At 42.7% G+C, this 23,635-nt stretch overlaps 1 protein-coding gene across 5 annotated transcripts in view; it reads right to left on the bottom strand.

Annotated features, from left to right (window-relative positions):
- Positions 1-23,635, bottom strand: part of LOC147017607 (aryl hydrocarbon receptor nuclear translocator 2-like) — a 248,876-nt gene that overhangs the window by 74,123 nt on the left and 151,118 nt on the right. The gene's annotated exons all lie outside the window — the stretch shown is intronic.

The raw sequence follows: 23,635 nt of genomic DNA on the forward strand, positions 1-23,635 counted from the left end.
TCGTTCGAGTCACCTCTTTCCGGTCGCTTCTCTCCAGTAGGTTGCTCATCATTGATTCGCCACACTCCTCTGGGGCTGTCAGCTCCACATGCTGGACCTGCTCAAAATGTATTTCATTCGTCAACAACCCCGTAGGCTCCCTCAATGTCTCCATCACCAGGGTTTGCTCCAATTGTGGTGTAATCCGACGAGTGGTGTCAATGAAGTCCCACACCACTAACATTACTCCCTATGGTGATATCATACATCCCACATTATTGTGCTGTTCTACTTCCTGGCTCCATTTTCTTTTCCATTTGATTCGTTCTTCCTCTCCAAGCCTTTTTAGTTGTTCGTTATCTTTCGGGAGTTTTTCCATCTCCGCATACTCCAACTTTGCTCTCTCCTTTCGCTGGTCAACCTCAAATTCGTTTTCTTTTTGTTTTCTATCCCACCGTCTCTCATTTTCTTCATTCTCCAATCTCATCGTTTCCTTCATTTTGTTGATTTCCTTTTCCTGTTTCATTCCTTGTTCTTTTTGTTTCTTATCCCACTGTCTCTCTTGTTCTTCCTTCTCCAATCTCATTGTTTCCCTCAATTGGTTGATCTCCCTTTCCTGCTTCATTCCTTGTTCTTTTTGTTTCTTATTCCACTGTCTCTCTTCTTCCTCATTCTCCAATCTCGTCGTTTCCTTCAATTGGCTGATCTCCCCCCTCCTGTCTCATTCGTTGTTCTTTCACTATCTCCTCGTACTCCAACCTTGCCTTCCCCTTTAGTTGTTCTTGTCCTGTTTGTTTTATATCCCACTGTCTCTTGTTCTTCCTTCTCCAATATCGTCGTTTCCTTCAATTGGCTGATTTCCCTTTCCTGATTCATTCGTTGTTCTTTCACTATCTCCTCGTACTCCAACCTTGCTTTGGCTTCTAACTGTTTGATCTGCACAGTGTGGTTCCTTAACGTTTCATTCTCTGTTCTCTTTCTTTCCTCTCTTCACATCCTCAGCCTTAACATCCTGTCCAGGCTGGAGTTACTCAAGGTAGCGTTCTGGGCCCTGTTCTTTTTCTGGTTTTTATCAATGATCTCTCCGACTCTCTTGAAAATCCTCGTTATCTCTTTGCTGATGACTCCACCCTCTGCCGTACCATCTGTCATCCCTCAGACCGGCAAGCAGCAGCTTCTTTGCTCACTGCATATCTGGGTAAAATCACAAACTGGTCCAACACATGGAACATGTCTTTCAATCCGGACAAATCTCACACTCTCACTTTGTCTCTCCGAAAGAGCCGTTTGGAAACCCCGCCACCCCCCCCCCCATCTACTTTCTCGACAATCCTCTTGAAGAAGTCCTTTCTTTCAAGCTTCTGGGTCTCTCTATCTGTCATGATCCTTCCTGGGAAAGCCACATTTCCAACCTGGCCTCCAAAGCCAGTCCCCGACTGGGAATCCTCCATCATGCAAAGTCCTTCCTCGGCCCACCTGAGCTCCTGACCACATGCAAAGCTTTCGTCTGCAGCCTGATGGAGTACTGGTCTCCTCTCTGGGCTGGTGCTCCTGCCTCCCACCTTTCTCGGCATCACACTGTGGAGATGAAGGCCTTTCGGATCATTCGCTTCTCCCGTGATGAGGCTGAGTCTTTGGGCCTCTCACCGCAGGCAGGTCGGTGGTCTTTCTGTCTTCTATCATCTCCTCTCTCATCTCTCCCTCCCCCCCCCCCCACTCTGTCTGTGATTTGTCCCCACCATATTTCCACAGGGCGTTCAAGCTCCGCCAACAACCCCCTTCTGGTACAAACTACCAAAATCACAAATCACTGCTCACCTTCACTCTATCATTCCTCTTTTTTCCCACCTTTGGAATAAACTCCCTCACTCTGTTCAATCCCAGTCTTCCCTCCAGGCCTTCAAAACAGCTGTTGACCACCACCTCTTATCATCCCCCATCGAAACCCTCAATCTTTTCCAGGCCCTCCTAACAAACGGATGCCAACATTGTCAGACAGAATGAAAACCCGTCATGCTTGTTACAAAAACAGCTAAAATTGATGAAAAAGCGGCCGAAATTGAAACCAACACAGTAATTACGGTCGCAATAGCAGATATAACCGAAACCAACACGTTTATTCTACACGCAAGAACGGTCGTGACGGACACAAGAACGGTCAATCCCGAAATAGAACGGTGGGGAATGGAAGCAACATCGGTTATTTCCATCGCGAAACGGCGGAGACCGTTTCACCGAAGTGAAAGCGATTAATTCCGGTTACCATAACGTGGAAAACATGGCGGCTTGAAAAGTTCTTGAAGTTATGGTAAGTTAACTTTAACGTAGTCTGCCTTTAATATATCATGTCTGTTAATGAAAACCCGTTTGTGGTACGGGATATTATACAAGCAGCGATAAATGCGCCCTCTTGACTTAATGTGTGGCTAACATTTCGTGTAATTCGTGCCCCCGTGCTGCAGCGATCAGTGACGATTGATCGTTTATATTTGCAAGAGGTAAAATTTGATAGTAATAATAAATTGCAAATTCCAATAAAATAACAAAGTTAATATGAAGTAAAAACTGTAAAAAAAAATCCCATACATGATCCCCTATGTTGAACTGGGCATACACAACTCGCGATCCTTCACTCGGGGGCTCAAAATACAGGCAAACCAAACATTATCATCACAACAAAATTCGGTTTAATAAATTATTAAAAATACATCAGGTACTACCCACTATATATTATCTATATTACATTTATGTTTGAGGCACAAGCACTAAAAATTTACATACTGTAACAGGTCGTTCTACTGCATCCGCCATCTTGTTCGCACTACAGTAACTGGAATGAACCACTTTTGTTTCGCTCTCGGACGTTTCGCGACGGAAATAACCAATCTTGCTTCCGTTCCCCACCAATCTATTTCGGGATTGACCGTTCTTGTTTCCGTCACGACTGTTCTTGTGTGTAGAATAAACGTGTTGGTTTCCATTATATCTGCTATTGCGACCGTAATTACTGTTGGTTTCAATTTAGGCCGCTTTTTCATCAATTTTAGCTGTTTTTGTAACAAGAATGATGGGTTTTCATTCCGTCTGACAACGTTGGCGTCCGTTTGTTAGGGGGGCCTGTTTTCTACCCCTGTTAATCCACCCTAATCTCACCTTCAAATTTCCTGCTTTCCTCCCTGAAAGCCCCTGTAATATCCATCTTGTATATCCCGTGTTCCCCGCCCCCATCCCTCTCCCTTCCACAGATTTCCTAATGTCTCTGTTCCCCACTGTTTTGTCCTTCCCACTCCCACCCCTTTTGTCTCATGCCCCCCTCTTGTCTCATGCCCCCCTCTCTGTGCATTCTGTGTGAGCTCTCATACGAGCCTCAACAAGGCATACAAAAAAAGAACACAAAAAAAATGCATCGCTGTATGCCTCGGCAATCTTTTCCATTATCTTTTCTACACCAGTTAAACCACCTCCACCCCTCCCAAAAGTTTGCTTCTGTGTCCATATTGTCCACACCTTGCATCCCCCCCTCCCTAACCCTCATCGTTATCTGCATCCCTTATTTGTTCCTCTCCGTTTACCTTCTCCCTCTGCCCTGCTATTGTCGTTTCCCCTTTCTCCTGCCGTTCCCTTTGTTTTGTCGTGTCCATATCTGTTCTGCGTCCTTGCACTTCTCCGACCCGAGACCATGTTCAAAAAAACAACAACAAAACTTATGTTAATCGCTGTTTCAGCCAGTGCTGAGCCACTTCCTGTAGAGTTGGTTTGTTACTTACGAAATCTAAAGATTTCGTAAGTATATTGATGACTTCCGTTTCTGTTTGTTTGTTTGTTTGTTTGTTTGTTTGTTTGTAGGCACGATAACTCGAGAACGGAAGAAGCTACCAATGTCAAATTACACCACGTGATTCAGAAGGGTGGTGGCTAGCGCTGATTAGATTTTGGTCAAAAATCGGTCAAAGGTCAAGGTCACAGTGAGGTCAAACATCCAAAACATTCGATTTTTGATGGTTTGGTACAGAATCATCGTCGAAACTTCTGGTTTGTGTTGCTACCTTTTCAAGAGACAGCTTTTATTAGACAAGGTCAGAGGTCAAGTTGACGATTTCGTAAGTACCAGTCTATGACTGCTTGTTTGTTACTTACGAAATCCAAAGATTTCGTAAGTATATTGATGCCTTCCGTTTCTGTTTGTCTGTTTGTTTGTTTGTTTGTTTGTAGGCATGATAACTCGAGAACGGAAGAAGCTACCAATGTCAAATTACACCACGTGATTTAGGAGGGTGATGGCTAGTGCTGATTAGATTTTGGTCAAAATCGGTCAAAGGTCAAGGTCACAGCAAGGTCAAATATTCGATTTTTGATGGTTTGATATAGATAACTCGAGAACGGAAGAAGCTACCAATGTCAACTTACATCACGTGATTCAGGAGGGCGGTGGCGAGCGCTGCTTAGATTTTGGTCAAAATCGGTCAAAGGTCAAGGTCACAGTGAGGTCAAACATCCAAAACATTCGATTTTTGATGGTTTGGTACAGAATCATCTTAGAAACTTCTGGTTTGCGTCGCTACGTTCTCTCGAGACAGCTTTTATTAGACAAGGTCAGTGGTCAAGTTGACGATTTCGTAAGTACCAGTCTATGGCTGCTTGTTTGTTTGTTTGTTTGTTTAAAAAGGGATCATGCATTTTCTCTGTATCAATCTAAGTGCTTTCAGTATTTAGTGCCAAGTATGAACTTTTCCCAATTCAGTTCGCGATGATCTTATCGCTGACCACTTTTCCTTTGCGGAGCTGTCCCTGCTGCTCTGGCGTTCATGCACACTTGCTCTTGGAAGAGCCCTTCCGTATGTTAGTGTACTGCCCCACATCATCTTCCACTCCTGCCAGATAGCATTAATACATCAAACTGCCCTTAGTTTCCACCTGTGATAATCACTCTTTCCTGTCATCTTCATTTGGAGAAACAAAGTTGGTAGTCAACCTTACACTCTGTTGTCTGCTTTACAACTGCATCCAAGCACCTTTAAAAATCTCTTTGTCCAATGATAGTAAAGTCATTGCAGTGCCAATGCTTCAATGTTAGATGTCCTTCTTCTCATACCATCCATTACACACAGTTGCTTCATTCAGAGAAAGGAAGAAGATTTTTTTTTCCAGCATCATTGACTTCAAAATAATCATATACAATTCATTTCCTTGTCTCATCAAAACACATGATGGAGATCATCATCTAACTTATCTGTCTGTCCTCCGGGTGGAAATATATTACAAAAGATGACCTGAACTCCTGTTGCTTCTGAGAATCATTCCTTCCATGCTATTATCACTGAACTCATGAGTACTAATAGAATACCTTATTCTCTCCGGCTTTGCTGTTCTACCTTTGGTGTTAGCACGATACCACCCCCACCAATCCAAACCCCACCCAACCCATCAACTTCTCCAATGCATCCCTGAACTCCTGCTTCTCTGCCTCAGTCCTTCCAGTCTGTGGCCCACACACTGTCATAAACGCATATCAGTTGTTGATGTACCATTCAGACTACCCAAGGCGGAAAAAAAACATTATCCTGAGCTCACCGAAGAAGTACTATAGTGCATCTGGGATGTTATAGTTACTCAGCAGTGTTACCTGGGCTGACCTGCTAGACTTGCTACATTAACCTGCTGTCGATGAACATGATAATATTTTTGCTCAAGTCTTTCATGAACCGGCTGTCCAGCCCCTTCACGTGTATACCATCAGCCATGCCATAATTATCCATCCCTCCAAGCTCTCCACTCTGACCACCTCTGTGCTGACATCATCCGATACAAATATCCCAACTCCATTACTTCTACCATCTCCTCTTATGTACAACAGCTTGCACCCTTCCAACCTTTTTGTGCTGTCCCCTTTCAATTTGGTCTTCTGAACACACAAATACCATCAACCTCCTTCTCTGCATCATCTCCCCCACATCGACAACTCTCTCATCCATTGGTCCCCCGTTCAGACTACCCAAGGCGGAGATATGGAAAAAAAACATTATCCTGAGCTCACCAAGCAAGTACTATAGTGCATCTGGGATGTTATAGTTACTCAGCAGTGTTACCTGGGCTGACCTGCTAGACTTGCTACATTAACCTGCTGTTGCCATTACACACACACACACACACACACACACACACACACACACATACACACACACACACACACACACACACACACACACACACACACACACACGCACACACACACACACACACACACACACACAAACACGCACGCACGCACGCATGCACGCACACCTCTCCACTCACTCCCTAATCACTCCCTGCTTGTTTCCTCTCCTTCCCCACTGCTCCCCCCTCCACAGACTCCTCTCCCCCCAGTAGTATCTGTTCAATTCTCCAGTGGTTAGATCCACTCGATAGTCTTTAGCTTGGCTCATTTCAGTGTCTTGCCAGACAATCTCCATAAGTTCTTCAATGCCTATGAGTGATCATATTTTCCATTAATCCAGTTACAATGCTACAAATCTCTTCTTTGCCTCTGTTATATGCATAGTTAAACACTAACAGGTGTTTAGCAAGTTATTCCCAGGTGAACATGCAAGAGGCGAGACAGGTGACACCATCATATAAATATTAACCACCTTACTTCTGTTGGGGTGAGCTGCAGTAAATTTTTTTGCTCAAGTCTTTCATGAACCAGCTGCCCAGTCCCTTCACGTGTATAGCACAGGTACCTCGCTAGTGATATATACATACACATGCAGACAACAAAGAAATGCATCATGATGCAAAATAATCAAAATTAAATATTATCTTCATTGCAAGCAATCATACTTTTGCCTGAGGGATGAGCGTACTTACTACCTCATACCCCCGAACCCTCCTCCCAATTCACTGACTCTCCCATGACCTCATACCATATCCAAAGCTTAATTTTCATTCTTCCTTCATCCTATCAGGCCTGTTTCATCTCCAAATTAAAAACACATTTTAAAGAACATATGTTCTGCCAAATATTACAATCTGGCAATACTGTAAGAAAATGCAAAAAAAAAAAAATCCAGAGAGGAGGGCATTTGGCCCATCATGCATTTGTCATGTGCAATAAGCATTTCTTCTTCTTGTTTGTATACAAAGTAGAGCCTCATGGAAGAGCTAAAACACAGAGTGGAATAGAATATCTAGAACACAGTGGAAAGCAAGGAAACCCACCAACAGTAGGGTGGAGGGACACAACAGAGGAACACTTTCAGGAAGGACAAGGAGAAGAATGCTGGATACGAGCTCAAGTAGGAAAAGGAAAAGGAAAAGCAGGAATGAAAGAGCAATGGAACAAATAAACAGGAAGATTGATGGAGTTGGGAGGGGAGAGAAAACATAATAACCTGAAGAAGTGGTGGGCTCAGTGACGATTAATGATGGCACAAAAGTTTAAGATTATGGATGGGGTGTGACCCAAGAGTGTAAATGGCAATTTCAAAGCCCTGGAGGAAATAATCAGATTGAACAGACTGAGTCACAGTCGAGAGAAAAGAGGAACAGATGCATAGACGTGAGCGATGTGCCTAGGTTTTTGGAGTTTGGCAAGAAGTGGGTTACTGGCAGAACACATGCACCCTGAAAAAAACCTGGGAGGAACAGAGTACTAACAAGGCAGAGGATGAAAGACCAGAAAAGAAGTGGTAGAAGACAGAGAGGATTCCAAACTGTCTGTGATGAGGGAACAAAAGGCACAAAAACAGCTTTGGCGCAGGAGATGCCAATGGTTTATTTTGGGCCTTGCACTGTCACCGTGGCATCAAGATGCATCCAGACGTGAAAGGTGTGAGTCAAGCCACCCAAATGGGAGAGCAGTGCTCCATTGCAAACTGGAGTACATCTTAGTATATTGTTACAAGTTCGGATATGCAAAGGAAAGTCTTCACCACCTTCTCAGATGAGAAAAACAGTGTGCAGAAACAGTCAGGTGTGAGTAGATAAGGTATGGAAACAAGGGGTGAGAGGTTGTTTATTCAAAATTTGGAAGCAAACAAAAGTTGAGACATTTGGACTTATCACCAGCAGTCAGCTATGGTAAGGAAAGGGATGAAGTGGCAAAATACACCAAAGGCAGACTTGACAAGGCACCATAAGTCTTTGAGGAAGGAAATAGGTAAGAGAGTTCAGCCTTAAGGTTGGCCAGATGTTGTTATCTGGTTCTCTTGAGAGTTAACATGCACTTGTTTTGGGCTTTCTGAAATTGCATGCGGTTGGATTGGCATTCCATGAAGAGAAGGTGAGTTTTGAATGCAACTGAGAGGATGGGTGCCATTGCTGCAGATGAGATGGGTAAACCTCTGGATGAGAGAAAGCAGTTTTGTGGAAGAATTCGCCAGTGACATCAATATCAGGGGCAGCAAAGATATAATACCATTCCTGAAGTAAAAGGGCATCTTACAGTCCTGTGCTAATTGGCATGAATGAATCATCAGCCACTGCAGCACTGACACTGTTATCTGACAACACCCAAAGATATGTAGACTCTGATAGGAACATGATCAAATGAATCAATTGGAGCAGTGGATGAACTGAAGAAGTGAAGGAAACTTGGTCATCAATAGATCCAGAAGGATGTGCCATTGGAATAAATTTGGTTCAGAAAGTTCACAGATTGGATCAGGCCCATGGATCAGAGAAGTCCTTTGAAGAGTTCCAAACTCCCAGGCAATTTGCACAGTGACAGTTGAAAGTGCCACATATATAAAAGAGGGTTGGGATGGATAGTTACAAGTTGGTCCATGTTGTGTGAGAGAGAGAGAGAGAGAGAGAGAGAGAGAGAGAGAGAGAGAGAGAGAGAGAGAGAGAGAGAGAGAGAGAGAGAGAGAGAGAGAGAGAGAGAGAGAGAGAGAGAGAGAGAGAGAGAGAGAGAGAGAGAGAGGAGAGAATGGGTGAGGGAATGATAAAGTGTTAAGACTGTTAGTAGGACAGTACAGCAAGCAGTAAAACAGTAAGTGCTTAAAGACAGGAAAGTGCAGCCAAAAGTACTCAGTGTTTGTCAGCTTTAGAGCAGAACACAGACAGTGAGAAATGGAGTTCTTGATTAAAAAAAATATTGCAACTCCACCACTGGGATGAAGCCAGACCTGTTCAAAACAAATAGAGGAATGATTCTATTCAGCAGATAATGTCAGATTAGCAGCAGCAGCAGCAGCAGCCGAGATTGAGAGATGTCAGATTGGAACAGAAACCTCAGATGTTGGAGGTCCACACAGTTAGGAACAATTAATTTTATTGATTTCAATAATTTTACATTTTTATCGATTTGCTTATCTATTTATATATAAATAAACCACTCTTCTCATACAGTCAGGCACATAAGGCTGCTGAGACCGTTTCATTGGAATGGGGTCATCAACATAGATGAGTCACTACTCTGACACATGATACTCCAATGGCTCATTTTTCCAGGAGCTGGTGGTCATTTTGTCGTCCTCGGAAGGATGACAGGCTGAGTTGACCCACCTGGTGTTATTTATGGCATGACAAGGGCTTAAACTCAGGACCTTAAGATCTTAAGCTCACCACCTTAGCCATTAAGCCAAGCTTCCATATATATATATATATATATATATATATATATATATATATATATATATATATATATATATATATATATATATATATATATATATATATATATATATATATATATATACTTGAAATTAATTTACACGATTCATTTTAATCAAGGCAAAATCCACATTCCCATGATAAAGTTACATATCCCATTGAGAGATCTGTCAAGTGCTGGCACCCAATGATCGACTTTTTTGTGAGATACCAGGGGGTTTTTAACAACTGCAACTGAAATGCAGATGGAACAGCTAGTTCCATGCCCCCATACAAAGAACATGTTTCAAATGGGGGTGGTCTCTGCTGGCACACCACAGGAGAACAATTCCAGGACTAGACCTTTAGGAATGAGTTTAGAAAAAATTACAACAAAATTAAATTGGCCTGAATGTCTAAACAATCATGAAAAATGGCAGTGGATGTAAAATTTCATTGGTTATTGAATTACTTTTAAAAGGTTCAAAAAAGGTCGTCAATCAATTAAAACAACAGGTCAGAATTTTAAAATTTATTAATGCATTTTACAAAAAAAAACCCCAAGTTAAAAAATAAAATATAAAAAAGTGAAAAAATAGGCATCAGTATCCAGGACTTGTTTCCTGTGCTGAAGCCAAAATACTAATGGCATTTCCATGATGGACATCATTACAATCATGAAAATATATATTAAATAGTGGTAATAAATAAATATATTAAAATATAATATATACGAAATTGTTATATATTATAAATTGAAAATATATATTACATTGTGGTAATAAATAAATAAATATTAAAATATAATATATGAAATTGTTATACATTATAAATTGAAAATGTATATTCAATTGTAGTAATAAATATATATATATATATATATATATATATATATATATATATATATATATATATATATATATATATACATGTAAAATTGTTATATATTATAAATTGGTAAATATATATTAAATCGTTTTTCATGCTGGACAACATGACAATCATGAAAATATCTATTAAACTGCAGTAATAATGTTCGCCCAGGTTTTTTTGTCCTTTAATTAACCAAAGTTGACAACATTATAACTACTCAGATACAAAGATGATTTCAAGCCTGAACATTCATCTAATGAGCTATGTGTCAAAAGGAATTGCCAGCATTGTTTTAATATGTATTGTGTTTCATTTCTGGAATTATGGTCAACAAGATAATCGCAATGGATATATGTGTGGTTTTGGAATGCTTCAAAACATTGCGCAATGAAAGAGCTAATATATTAGCTCAATGGCCATCGTCCAAGTTACAACAACTAAACCATTGATGTCACATGATGAACTGGTTTATTATTCTTAAAACCTCCAACAATGTTGATACTGTTTGCACTTTGTGCTCTTAGAATAACACAATTTAGCTGTTATAGTGTGAAACATAACATTTTTGCAAAGTTATTTCAGTGACTTGGAATCAGATAAGTCAATTATTTTATTTAACCTTCAGTTTTAAGATTTGAGGATCAAGTGTTTAATGCATTAAATCCACTGCTGTTGAAATGTGTTGGAAACAATGTGACATCACTCTGTGTCAGAATTGAGGACTATGGAAATGTGAGGATATAAACATTTACACAAAATGATTGAATCTTTTCATTTAGACTCGTATATTGCCGCATACTGAATGTGTGTCGATCTATCAACCCTGGGAAAACCGACTTGAATAAATCTCAACACGTACTAAACACATTCATTGTTAACTTGATTATGAATTAGTTAATGTGCATAATTCTTTAGCCAACTTGCAATTCAATAATAATAATAAAAAATTCCCAAAAACTATGCAGTAGAAGCATGAGAACATTTACAAGAAAACATTTCGTGCCTTTTCTGAAAATAAGGATTAGACAGTAGAGTACAATATTGGTACGTCATGGGGAAAGTACAGTTACAATTATTAATTTGACATTTTAATGTGGAAACGGAAAATTAGAATCATTATTGCAGCTGGCAACAGACTTACTTGGCAAAAGTTCTACAAGAGGCTACTCATGCTAAAGAGTATGGGGTTGTATGATGATACGTACACTTCATTTTGTTTCTTTAATTCATGATTTTAATGCAGGTATCATTATTAATGGAAGATATGACTATTTTGTGATCCTGTCATTGGCAGACTGGTTTGAGCAATTGCTTCATCACAACTGCTGGAAGGAATTCCAAGATGAATGTCCCTTTTGGACTCATATTCTAAGAAATGTGTGCACTGTACAAGCTTCCGCACAAGTCTTTCGTGAGAGAAACTGCAGAGAAAGAAATCTCATTGTTACTATAATCAGGCAGGAATGAAAAAAATTTAAATGTGGAATTGAATGCAAAAAGGCAAACAGGTTAGGGTTTAAAAGCCTGTTTTTATATGCTTCTAACAAAATAAAACAGGTTGTAAGATGGATAAGCAGACGTAATGCAATATGGTAAACATTACGGTGTAAGGAACACGGTCCGCATCAGCTTCCATATCAGTCTGCGATGTGAGAAAACATTTCTCTCTTAAGTGCATGACGAACGGGCAAGCAAACAAGGGTGCCTGCAAAACCTGCACTGGGTTTTAAGCTTGGATGCTGCAGATTAGCAATGCAATCCTGAAACCCTTGGTAATGAACTTCAAGCCAAAAGTAGCTGCTGCCAAGATATTTCCAGAAGGAAGACCTTTACATCCTCCTCCACTGAAGTCTATGCTTTTAACCAGATAATCATCAGAATTAAAAATGCTGAACAAGGAAAGCCCTGCAATGAGGTTGCCAGACATTGCTCATGACATTTTTCAATGTGATGTTGCAATGTTTGGAATTGACACAGTGGGTGTTGGCAAAAGCAGGGGAAATACAGACTAAGGAAGGAAGCAATGAAAAAAAGGAAGAAGAGGAAGAGGAAGCATAAGAGGAAGAGGAGGAAGAAGAAGTGGAAGAAGAATAAGAAGTGGAAGAAGAAGAGGCAGAAGTGGAAGAAGAAGAGGAGGAAGAAGAAGAAGTGGAAGTGGAAGAAGAAGTGGAGGAAGAAGAAGAAGAAGAAGAAGAAGAGGAAGAAGAAGAGGAAGAAGAAGAAGAGGAAGAAGAGGAAGAAGAAGAAGAAGAAGAAGAAGAAGAAGAAGAAAAGAAGAAGAAGAAGAAGAAGAAGAAGAAGAAGAAGAAGAAGAAAAGAAGAAGAAGTAGAAGAAGAAGTAGAAGAAGAAGAAGAAGAAGAATAATAATAATAAGAAGAAAGTGTCTTGTGGGTTTATTCTTACTGGCAGATTGTGTTGCCTAGGGCAATCAACAAGGTAAAGATTCAGAAAGTTCTTCAAACAAAGTAAAGGTGGTGGGAAAACACGAGGTTACAGAAACACCCGACAGCCATTATAATTTGTAGAATGTTATTATTCCAACTTCATCCTTGCTTTTAATCTGAATGACTGAATGACAAATAAAGTGGAACCCATGCACCAACCAGACATACTGCATATACCGAGGCATATTGAAAAACCTAGGAAATAGGCAATTAAGCATGTGCACATCCATCCATTAGGACCAGAATCTGTCCAGAGCATTGGTGTTGCCAAAGCAGTCTCCTGGGCTTTTGGGCACAATCCTGGATGGGTCGCCACTCTGACAGTCAATAAAATAATACATAGAACATATAGGTATTAAATGTTTTTTCTAATGACCATCCACATAAGATAGTTGAGGTGGAAGAGTGCTTGCCTCTGAAATGTTTGATCCTACATTTTTACCCTCATTAATAAAAATCCAACGAAAACTTCCAACCTTGTGCAGTACTTGTAGTTGCTGCATCCCAAAACATTTGACCTCTGGGTGGAGATGTAACGAACTAGACAGTCCTGTTTGGATTTAGGTTGTGGATGTTAAATTTATCCCCAGGTCTCTCTCAAAAAGATTAGCCCATTGTGTGGTGGTATTCTGGTTTAGTTCCAATTACTCACCCCTGAGGAAACACTGAAACCAGCAGGTAAGTGGGTTGAGTTAGGAAGGGTTAATGATAGGGGTGATAAAGACTGTGTATTTGGATATAGGGGATGACATGAGGTAGTGGTGCACTGCCTGTTTGAAGCCCTGGAGGGAAGAGTGAGAAAGAATGACCTCTGGAAGTTGGTTCCACAGATGGGAGAAGAGAGGAACAAAGCAGTGAAGGTGTGCAGTCAGTCTAGACTTTGGAAGTTTAATCAAGAAGGAGCTTACGGGAAGAATATGCATGCATCCTGGAGTGGCTGAGGAGTGATTGAGGACTGTAACAGCAAAGGGAGCAATAATGGTGAAGAGGCAGTAAAAAAAAACAAAACACAGAGACCACAGACCTACCTATGAGGTGAAAGCAACAGATCTTGTGCTTCGGCCTCAACATAGGAAATTCCAATAATGTTGAGAGCTTTATATCCCACAGAATCTGGGAGAGGCAGATGTGATGTGGGGCACAAGTCCAGAGGGGAGAGCAGCACTCCATTGAGCTCCAAAATATTACACAAATGGCCATGCAGGTTAAGTCTTAAGTCCAACTGGTTCATCTGATAATCTGCTTGTGAGAGTCAACATCTCTCTGGCTCTTCTCAGAGAGCCACCTCAGCACCAGTTAATCTGGCAGTTCACTGAGGCAGATTGGCAGGGACTGCAATCCACCATCTCCTATATATGCCACCCCTGGTGTTAACTCAACTGGGGAATTCTTCCTCAGAACCCAAAAGCACACATCCATCCAATCTCGTTTTCAGTTATCATCCCCTTCATCCGACCCATGGTATACCGAATCCTGTGATGAGGAAGTTGCTTTGAAACATCTTGCCTTCTCTTCCTGGAAGGCAAAATCTGACCGAAGGCAACCTCAGATCATTCCGCAAAGCCTGGAAGAAGTGTATCCCCACTCTTAGCAGAGCCAGAAAAGAATATCTATCCAAACTCAATATTTAACTTTCAAACTTATCTCACACCTTTCCTTTAAAACCTGGTGGAACCTTGTAAAGCCTTTGGAATATGGTCCCCCTCCATCCCTTCCCTCACTTCAATTGGCTCCACAGCTGACTCCACTCATGAGAAGGTGAAATGCTCAATTTTATGTTTGCTTTCAAATCTTGTGTCCTGAACAAATCTTGTGTCCCTTGTGTACCCACCCTACTCAGTCACACCCAACTGCTGCTAGACTGTCTTTTGCAACAGAGAAGGTGGAGAGGTTTCTGATTCTGCAACTAGTTGGCATCAGCTCACACATCTTACAAACCTGCTCTGCTGCTATTGCACATCCTCTTTCTACTCTGTTCACCTTATCATTTGCCCTAGGTCATCTTCTATCTGTTTAAAAGATGACCAAGTGCAATTCAGTATGAGAACCCGAAATTCTCACACTGATTTGCACTTATTAAATACGTCATAACTTACTCTACGATGATCAAATTTTGTAAAATTTGGTCTCAGTATAAAGCTGGAATGTAAATCTCCAGGATAATATGCATAACTTTGATATATAAAAGGCATTGGCAGCTTGAAGAAAAAAAAATAAGAGGGTTTTTTTTGGAGATGTAAAAAGAGACGGTGTCGGGCATGCTACATAGGACATCAGAAATTCTATAAAAATGCAAATAGAACTAAATATTATACACCATATGAATAAGTAAGTAATTCTCTTTTATATGCTAACTCATTTGTTAGGATATATTGATTAGCAAAGAGATTAAAAATGAATATGTCTCACAATTCAACCCGGCATTCCGTGACGTTGCGATATGATGAATTTTAGGGTACCCACACTTCCCGAGTCCTAAAACTCCAACTCAACACTGTTGAACTTGAAGACATGGGTTTTTGGAATGCCTGATAATATATCTATCCAAAATTAACAACCATACTTGGTGATTTCCATCCAATGAATGACCCCTCCTGGGGACTGGACTAACTGGGTTATGAAATGTCCTCCATCGTGCAAAGTCCTTCCTGAGCACATCTGGACAAGGCCTTCATCCACAGCTTGATAGAGTACTGATCTCCCCTCTGGCCTAACAACCCGACCTCACTCCTTTCTCAGCTTGATGCCGTGGAAAGCAAAGATACTAGAGAGGAGGAGGAGATTGGGACCATACTCTGTGCAGAGCGTTGGTGCTGCCCAAGCAGTCTCCTTGGCTATTTGGCACAATCCTGGATGGGTCGCCACTCTGACACAGTATACCAGCATGCTGGCACTCATTTTGCTGACCTCAGAAGGATGACAGGCTGAGTTAACCCCACTTGGTATTAATTCAACAGCTGAGTGGGATTTGAATTCAGGACCCTCAGATCCAAAGCCCACCACCCTAACCATTAAGCCAACACCAGGCATAAGATACTAGACTAACTAGAGCAAGGCAAGATAACCCACTCAGCCGTGAATGAGAAGTGTCTAATGGGCGTGCTCGGCCACCATTTTAGAAAGCAACTGTGCAAGCAATGCCAGCTGGCTGTGCAAATCAGTCAGACATGGGCATGGAGACAACTTCACGTTCTTCCACTCTTTGTTCTGCAATTAATTGTTCTAATCGACAGTCCAAAAGACCTGATTTCGTTTGGTGATGGTTGCTGAATTAAGTAAATCAGCTGCTGGAGCAATTGCTCACGAGACTCGGACAAATTCATGCTGACGCTACAGAGTCTCATCGACAAGAAAAGAATGAGTCAATGCAGTTTGCCACACCTGTTCAACACAGAAGAATAAATGTTGCAATTCCTTATGTTCAATTAAACCTTCTTCAGCAGAACACACTGTCATACATTGCTGGTTATCTGTCGCAAAATCCTTAGTGGACATGATTTGCTGTCATCGTGTATGGTTTGCAGAAAGGCTCTTCTAAGAAGTGATGCTGAATTGGATGATTCTGTCCTGCTCTTGATTCACAACAAGGCATACGACACATCCAAGTCCGACTTTGGATCTCTGATGGTCCCGTCATACGAGTTACTCACCTTTTTTGTTCACACTGTGAGGAAGTGTTTCGCACTGAATTCAGTGAAGGTAAAATGACAGGAAAGAACATCTGTCACCTGCTCATTGAAGCCATGCATCAGCTGGATGTCTCCAAGGATTTGTACGTTTACAAGTGAGCGAGTGAATTCCAGAATGGTTGCAATATTTGTAAGCGTCCGTGTCCAGTACACACTGAAGATCAAGAACAGACATGTTCATCATGCCACTGCCAAGAGGAAGTGTAGAAAAGTTCAAAAGGTGTCAAACAAGTAAAAACCAATATATGGGCAGTTGCAAGTGGTTCTCGTAAAGACGTTGGACAACATGTACATGTAGGTCAATTTACACATACATTTCACTGAAAATGTGGGATTATCATTTTGTTTGTATCAATAGAAGCTGTAAAGTGGATGCTTGAGATTGAAGGATGTACATACATTGTGGAGATTTTGCAAGTCCTTTTCTTCTCAGTAAGTCTTCCATGGATGAACGAAAGAAAATAGGTGGTGGTGGTCTATACACTCTGAAAAAGTTGTCAGTTTCGTAAATAAAATGATGCACATTTAAAGTGATTAGTGGTGATGTGCACGCTGGTATTTTGGAAAAGTAAGACTGAAGAGAGAAAAGCCTGCCAAGATTGTGCGAGTGAGGAATGTGGATGTAAGGAAAAATATTGACATGGATGTAATCTTGATTATGTAAATGAACTGTAAAGACTGAAAGTTTTGCTTGTGTTGTGTACATTCCTTGGCATTAATATGTGTGTTTGGGGTTGGGGGGGGGAGGGGGGGCTAGATCAATGAACACTACAAGTTTCAATACGAATACAAAAGAAAGGGGAATATGGACCGATGCCATACATTTTAACCTCCTACCCATCCCTCCAATCAAATAAATAAAAAATTGAAATTAAATAGAAAAAAAATAAACATCACCAGTTATAAATCAACACACTCCCAGGAATGTGCATGTTTCAATTTATACCAATGATATGGTTTGGTCTTTTCAATTCCTTTCTTGTTACAAAAACACCAGCGATTCCAGCATCATGTCGCCAAAGGAAAACATTTCACTAAGAATGCAGTTAATCTCATTCATTTACACATGAAAACCAGCGAGAAAAAAAAGAATCTGCCTTTAAATTGATATTCCCTCCCCTCTTTTACACTAAAGAGGAAAAGAAAAGGAAAACCCTCAATTTCACCATTCAGTGCTACATCAGTGAAGCAATGGTCATGAAGCGTCGCGGAGAAGTTGCTGACTAAAATGGTGGATGTTCCACCCCAGTGCGTACTTCATCCTTTTGTGTGGGTTTATGGATGAGTGGTGTATCTTGCCCTGCTCTAATATCTTTGATGGAAAGTAAGGCCTGCACGATTATTGGAAACTCCAGTGATGAAACTGAGTCTATGGCCTATCACTTTCACATCACAGGCAAGTCAGTGGTCTCTCTGTCCTCTATCGTCTCCGTTCTAGTGTTGCACCCTCTGCTTTTTCCGTGCTCTGTCCCCATGCTTCCAATCCCCCCACCTCCAATAGGCTTCTGCAGGGCACAAGTCAGGTCAAGTCAGGAATGGGAGCATGCGCCAGAGCTGTGCGTTGCTGCGTCCACTTTCCGCCGGTACTCCAGGAGCCTCCGCCTGCCATCCCCCAGGCAGATGCCTGGCCCAACCCCATCTCCTTGAGATGCTGATCAACATGCTGCAACCACGAAGCACGTGGTCGACCCATTGGCCTCCTCCACTCACAAGACTCCCTCGCTGAGAGAATCTGATGAGCAGGGTCACCGTCAGGAAAACGAGCCACATGTCCATCCAGATGCAGCTGATGCTCACAGAGTATGCAGGTAACAAATCTCATTTGAGTCTCTCTCAGCAACCGCTCGTTGGACACAAAGTCTGACCAGCGATAGCCAAGGATTCTCCGAAGAGACCTGGTACCAAAGGAAGTAAGTCTCCATCTCAGATCCCTGGTCAGAGTCCAAGACACATTGGTAGAGCAAGACTGGAAGCACCAAGGAACTGAAGACTCGGACTTTCATTCTCCTGCACAGGTACCGACAGCGCCACACCCCATGGTCCAGTGAATCCATGACTCCTCAGGTCTGACCCAGACATCTATTGACCTCTGACTCACAGCCAGCAGCGACATGAATATCACTGCCAAGGTAAGTGAATCTCTCTGTGGCATCAACATCTTCACCACCAACAGGTACAGACAAGATAGCAGCATCCAAGATGTCATTGAAAGCCTGGATCTTAGTTTTGACCCAGGAAACCTGCAATCCCAGAGGCTCCAACTCCTCATTCAGCACCTCAAGGGATCACAAAACGATATCCAGTCTCGTCAAAGATGACTGCATCATCTGCAAAATCAAGGTCAGAGATCTTAACATTCCCAAAATGATGCACCGCAGCTTGATCTCTCTGGCATCCTCCCCAGAATCCAGTCCATATAAGTGCTGAAAGGTGTGGGAGCCAGAACACACCCCTGATGAACTCCAGTAATAACTGAAAATAAGTCGGAGATAGTATCACCACATCTCGCAGCACTCTCTGCACCAGAGTATAGTTACGATATCAGATCGATCAGTTTTGGTGGCACCCCACAAAGACCAAGAATCCTCCAGAGGGCATCCCAATTTACTGAATCGAATGCTTCACAGAGATCAACATAGGCTGCAAGCAGCCCTGCTGAAATTCTCCTCTGTGTTCAGTGAGGACCTGAAGAGCAAGGATACGGTCAATCGTTGACCTCCTTGGTGTAAAGCCTGACTGCTCTGGGTACTGGTGCTCAAGCAGATCGTGGCGAACCCTGTCAAGAATTACCTGAGCAAAGACCTTGCCTGGCACTGAGAGTTGCATCACCCCTCGGGAGTTGTTGCAGTCTTGGCGGTCACACTTCCCTTTCCAGAGAGGGACAACAAGCCCCTGTTCCAGTCAGTTGGGATGATGCCTGTTTTCCAGGCAGAGCACAGAACTGCATGCAATGACATGAGTACAACATTTCCACCATCCTTGAGAAGTTCAGCATGGATGCCACTGATACCAGGAGCTTCACCCGATTTCAACCGGTTCACTGCAGCCTGTGTTTTCAAAAGCGAAGGTGGATCACAGTTGATTGGAGGGTCAGTAATAGGGATAGTACAGCTGGTGGATCAGCTTGGGAAAGCCGCTCAAAGTAACCAGCCAAGCGTGCCTTCACTTCAGACTCCTCTGTCAAGAGCCCCCACCTTCCACTTTAACTACAATACACTGAGGAATGGGCTTGGAGGACAATGCACAAATTGCCCTGTAAGCAGGATGAGAATCACCTGACCACGGGTGATGCTCTACTCCCTCAGAGATTCCTCGCAGACAGGCCACCTTGCACACCCTCAGCACACATACAGTTTTACGCCTCAACTCCCTGAACAGCTCAGCTCTGCCATTCAGCCTGGCCCTGTGACTCTGGTCAATGGCATCCAGTCTCCCTTGAGAGAAAATTCTTCTTTGCCCTGCGGTGAGTTCCAAAATATGCACCGGTAACATCAAGGATGGTGGGCTTGAAGGCACTCCCAAAGCACCCAGACCCTGATTCCCCAAAGCACCCTGACCCCCCAAATCCCCACTCAGCCTGTTCAAAACTCGTCAGCTATCCTCTCGTCCTTGAGCTTGCCAACATCCAGCCTAGGCTGGGATGGTACCATTCTCTCGGATTTAGCTGCAACTTAAGAGTTGCTACCACAAGCCTGTGGTTGGCATTGAGGAACTGAGCACTCCGGTAGACCCTTTGATCATCCTGGAGTGACCATCAACGAGCACATTGTCAATCTCCTTTGTCACACCACCAGTGTTGGAATACCAAGTCCAGCGATGAGCCTGTGGGCACTGAATCCATGAACCAGCCACCCAAAGTCCATGACTTCTTACAAAGTCAAGGAACTTAGTGCCATTCTGCTTCACAATTCCACACCAATGGGGACCAACACGTCTCAAAACCATCCCTATCAGTTCCAGTTGATGCATTGAAATCCCCCAAGATTAGAAGAGTATCTAGCCTTGGGCACTGATCAGCACAGACTTGAGCATGTCATAGAATGCGTCCTTCACGGTGAGATCACTCGCCTCAGTCGGAGCATAAACAGAGACCAGGAAAACAACACCCAAGGAGTGATGAATCCTTCGTCATATAATATGCTTGTTGACCGGTGTGACCTCAATTATCATTGGAGTCAGCTTATTGGACACAGCTACAGCAACTGCTTGGACATGTTACCCATCAGAGCGACCAGACCAATAGTAGGTGTAACCACCCACCAGGAACTCGCCACTATCCAGTCTCCGAACCTCAGAGAGTGCTGCAATACCGATGTTCAAACGCTTAAGTTCAGATGACAACAGATACAGGCAATCATCCTCTCTTAGGGATAGGATATTCCAGGCACCCACCTGAAGGGACTGCCTCAGGTTAATCCAAGGAGACCGCGTCTGGTGGACGACACCTCAGCACCACCCTGACACACACTTCTGCAATCTGACCCGAGAAGGTTACCCCCATGGTTTTCCTCCAACCATCAAAGAGTGGTGGTCACGAAGTCTTTGCAGCAATCCCATCATCCGGTGAGCTGCTCCGCAGCTGCACAGGAGGTACTCCCATGGAGTGGGTTTTGCCAGCAAACATGGTCTGCCAGCAAACCCCTTCTCGTGAAAGTCTTAAAAAACCGAATCACTGCTCATCTCCCCTCATTCATTCCCATCATTATTTTCCACAGGTGGAACCACATTCCACATTCTCTTCAATTACAAATGAACAGGATAAAATCAACATCATAAATATATGTGGAAGAATTGCAGGCCCAGAGCGGGAAACGAACCCAGGTCCTCTGGCAAACCGTACCAGTGCTCTGCCGTCTGAGCTATCTGAGCGACGCACCAGCTGAGCAACGCAATTCTTCCACATGTACAAGTGCCACTCTCCCCCCACCCCCCCCCCCCCGCTTTCGGGGCAAACAAATGTGATTGGCAGCGAGTACCCTGGAAGCAGTGGGGGGGGAGAGTAGCATTTGTATTTGTGGAAAAATTGCGTTGCTCAGCCAGCAGGCCACCCAGATAGATCAGATGGCAGAGCACTGGTACGGTTTGCCAGACAACCTGGGTTTGATTCCTGGTCTGGGCCTGTAACTTTTCTCCATATATTTATGATCCTCTTCAATCTCATCCTTCTCTCTAGGTTTTCAAGACAGCTCTTCACCACTATACAAATCATCCCCCATCCAAAACAATATTTTCTACCCCCGTTAACCCTCCCCAAGCCCACATCTTACCAAGTTACCAGTTTTACCTTCGTGAGAGATTGCGTCTGTATCCATCTTGTCCACCCCATGTGTCCTCCCAGAGTCCTCATTCTTCCCCACATCCCTTATTTGTCCAAGTCTCCCTCTATCTTGTCCCTCATCCCTGCTGTTGGTGTGTTCCCTCCACCCCTCTCTTTCTGCTGTTCCTTTTGTTCTGTTAAGTCCTGATCCGTTCCATGTTCTATCTCCTGCACAAGCCTCAATTATGTAGACAAAAAACACCAGCAGGTGGTATTTTATTTTTGAAACCAGCAATTTAATTTATTGTACAATTTTCCTCTTCATCTGTGCTACTTCTCAGCCTGGGGTGGGCTGAACATTTGAAAATACATTTGCATGTCCACATCCAATTGCTGGTAAAAAACGCACTGAGGATTGAGCCTGAGAGATGGAATGCTTTGTACAGAAACCATTGGTGGAACATGGGAAGAAACAATAAAAGGGCCGTGCTTGTGACAGTTGGTAGTTGAGTTTGAGAGGTACAGGGAGAACAGCAGTTAAAAGACTATTAAGGAGGGCTCAGCAGAAATGAAGATTAGAAGTAGATTAACATTTTTTGGGGCTGTGGGCACAAAAAATATTTTGACCCAAAATGTCCCCCCCCCCCAAAAAGAGGACTCCTTGTTATTTTGCCAAAAAATGTTGAGCTCAGGGCCCTCCTTGAGCTCGGGGCCCTGGGCACAGGCCCTGCGTGCCCGTGCATTAATCCACCACCGAGAGAAGAGGATTGACAGGAGAGAAGTTACATCCAGTTATTTAATCAGCGGTGCTCTCTCAGTCCTGCATGAAATTTTAAGAGATGGTTGAAACCAGACATCTCTCATCCAATGTGCTCTCAAATCCTGTGTCCTCATGCTCTTAGCCCCATTCCATCAGGTCTGATCTTGCTCTTTCTTTCTTCAACCCAATTTGATTTCATTCATTCACCTTTAGCTCCCCCTACTGGCTCATAGCATTAGAGGTACTGATTAATTATTGTTGATTATATTATTGCTCCCTATCATTTGGTTTTTGAACTTGTATGTATAAAATGAATTATTTGTTCATGAACAAGGTAGTACTATTTGTTCGCTTCCATGGTACAATTATGATTTATACCATTTGGAAGGTTAAGAGAATGGGTTCAGCTCGGCACAAGTCAGCGATCCATGGTCATTCTATTAAGAGCCCCACCCTGCGGACGTTACAAAAATAATATGCTCCAGCCATGATATTATTGCGTGTTTATGGTGGGCCAAATGACCTCATCTTGTGTCAAAATTTTCTTGCATGTCTTTATTTATTTTTTGTATTGGAACACAGAACGGATCAGGATGCAAAAGAACAAGAGAGAGGAGAAACACCAACAGCAGAGCCGAAGGGCAAAATAGATGGAGATGGAAAAACAAGGGATGGAGATACGAATTAGGGGTAAGGGAAGATGTCGTGGGGTGGACAAGATGGACACAGAAGCAAACTCTTAGGAAGGAAAAACTGGAAAAAAAATACGAAATGGGGAGGGGAATTATTCGTATGCAACCTGTGTCTGCTTCGCTGCATAATTTTCAAGGGGTGCAGCTGCGCCACTGATGTTACCAGCACACTGGTACTCATTTTGCTGATGTCAGGATGACAGGCTGAGTCAACCGCTACCTGGTGTCAATTCAACTGCCTGACAGGGGCTTGAACTCAAGACCCTCAGATCTTAAGCCAGCCACCTCATCATTTAGCCAATGGGGTGGAGAGGTGGTTTAACAGGGGAGGAAAAGATCATCATTTGAAACTTTCCCTGAACAG

This window comes from Eptatretus burgeri, chromosome 11 (genome assembly GCF_056783735.1).
Source record: "Eptatretus burgeri isolate ZD-2024b chromosome 11, Ebu_testis_v1, whole genome shotgun sequence".
Taxonomy (NCBI): Eukaryota; Metazoa; Chordata; class Myxini; order Myxiniformes; family Myxinidae; genus Eptatretus; species Eptatretus burgeri.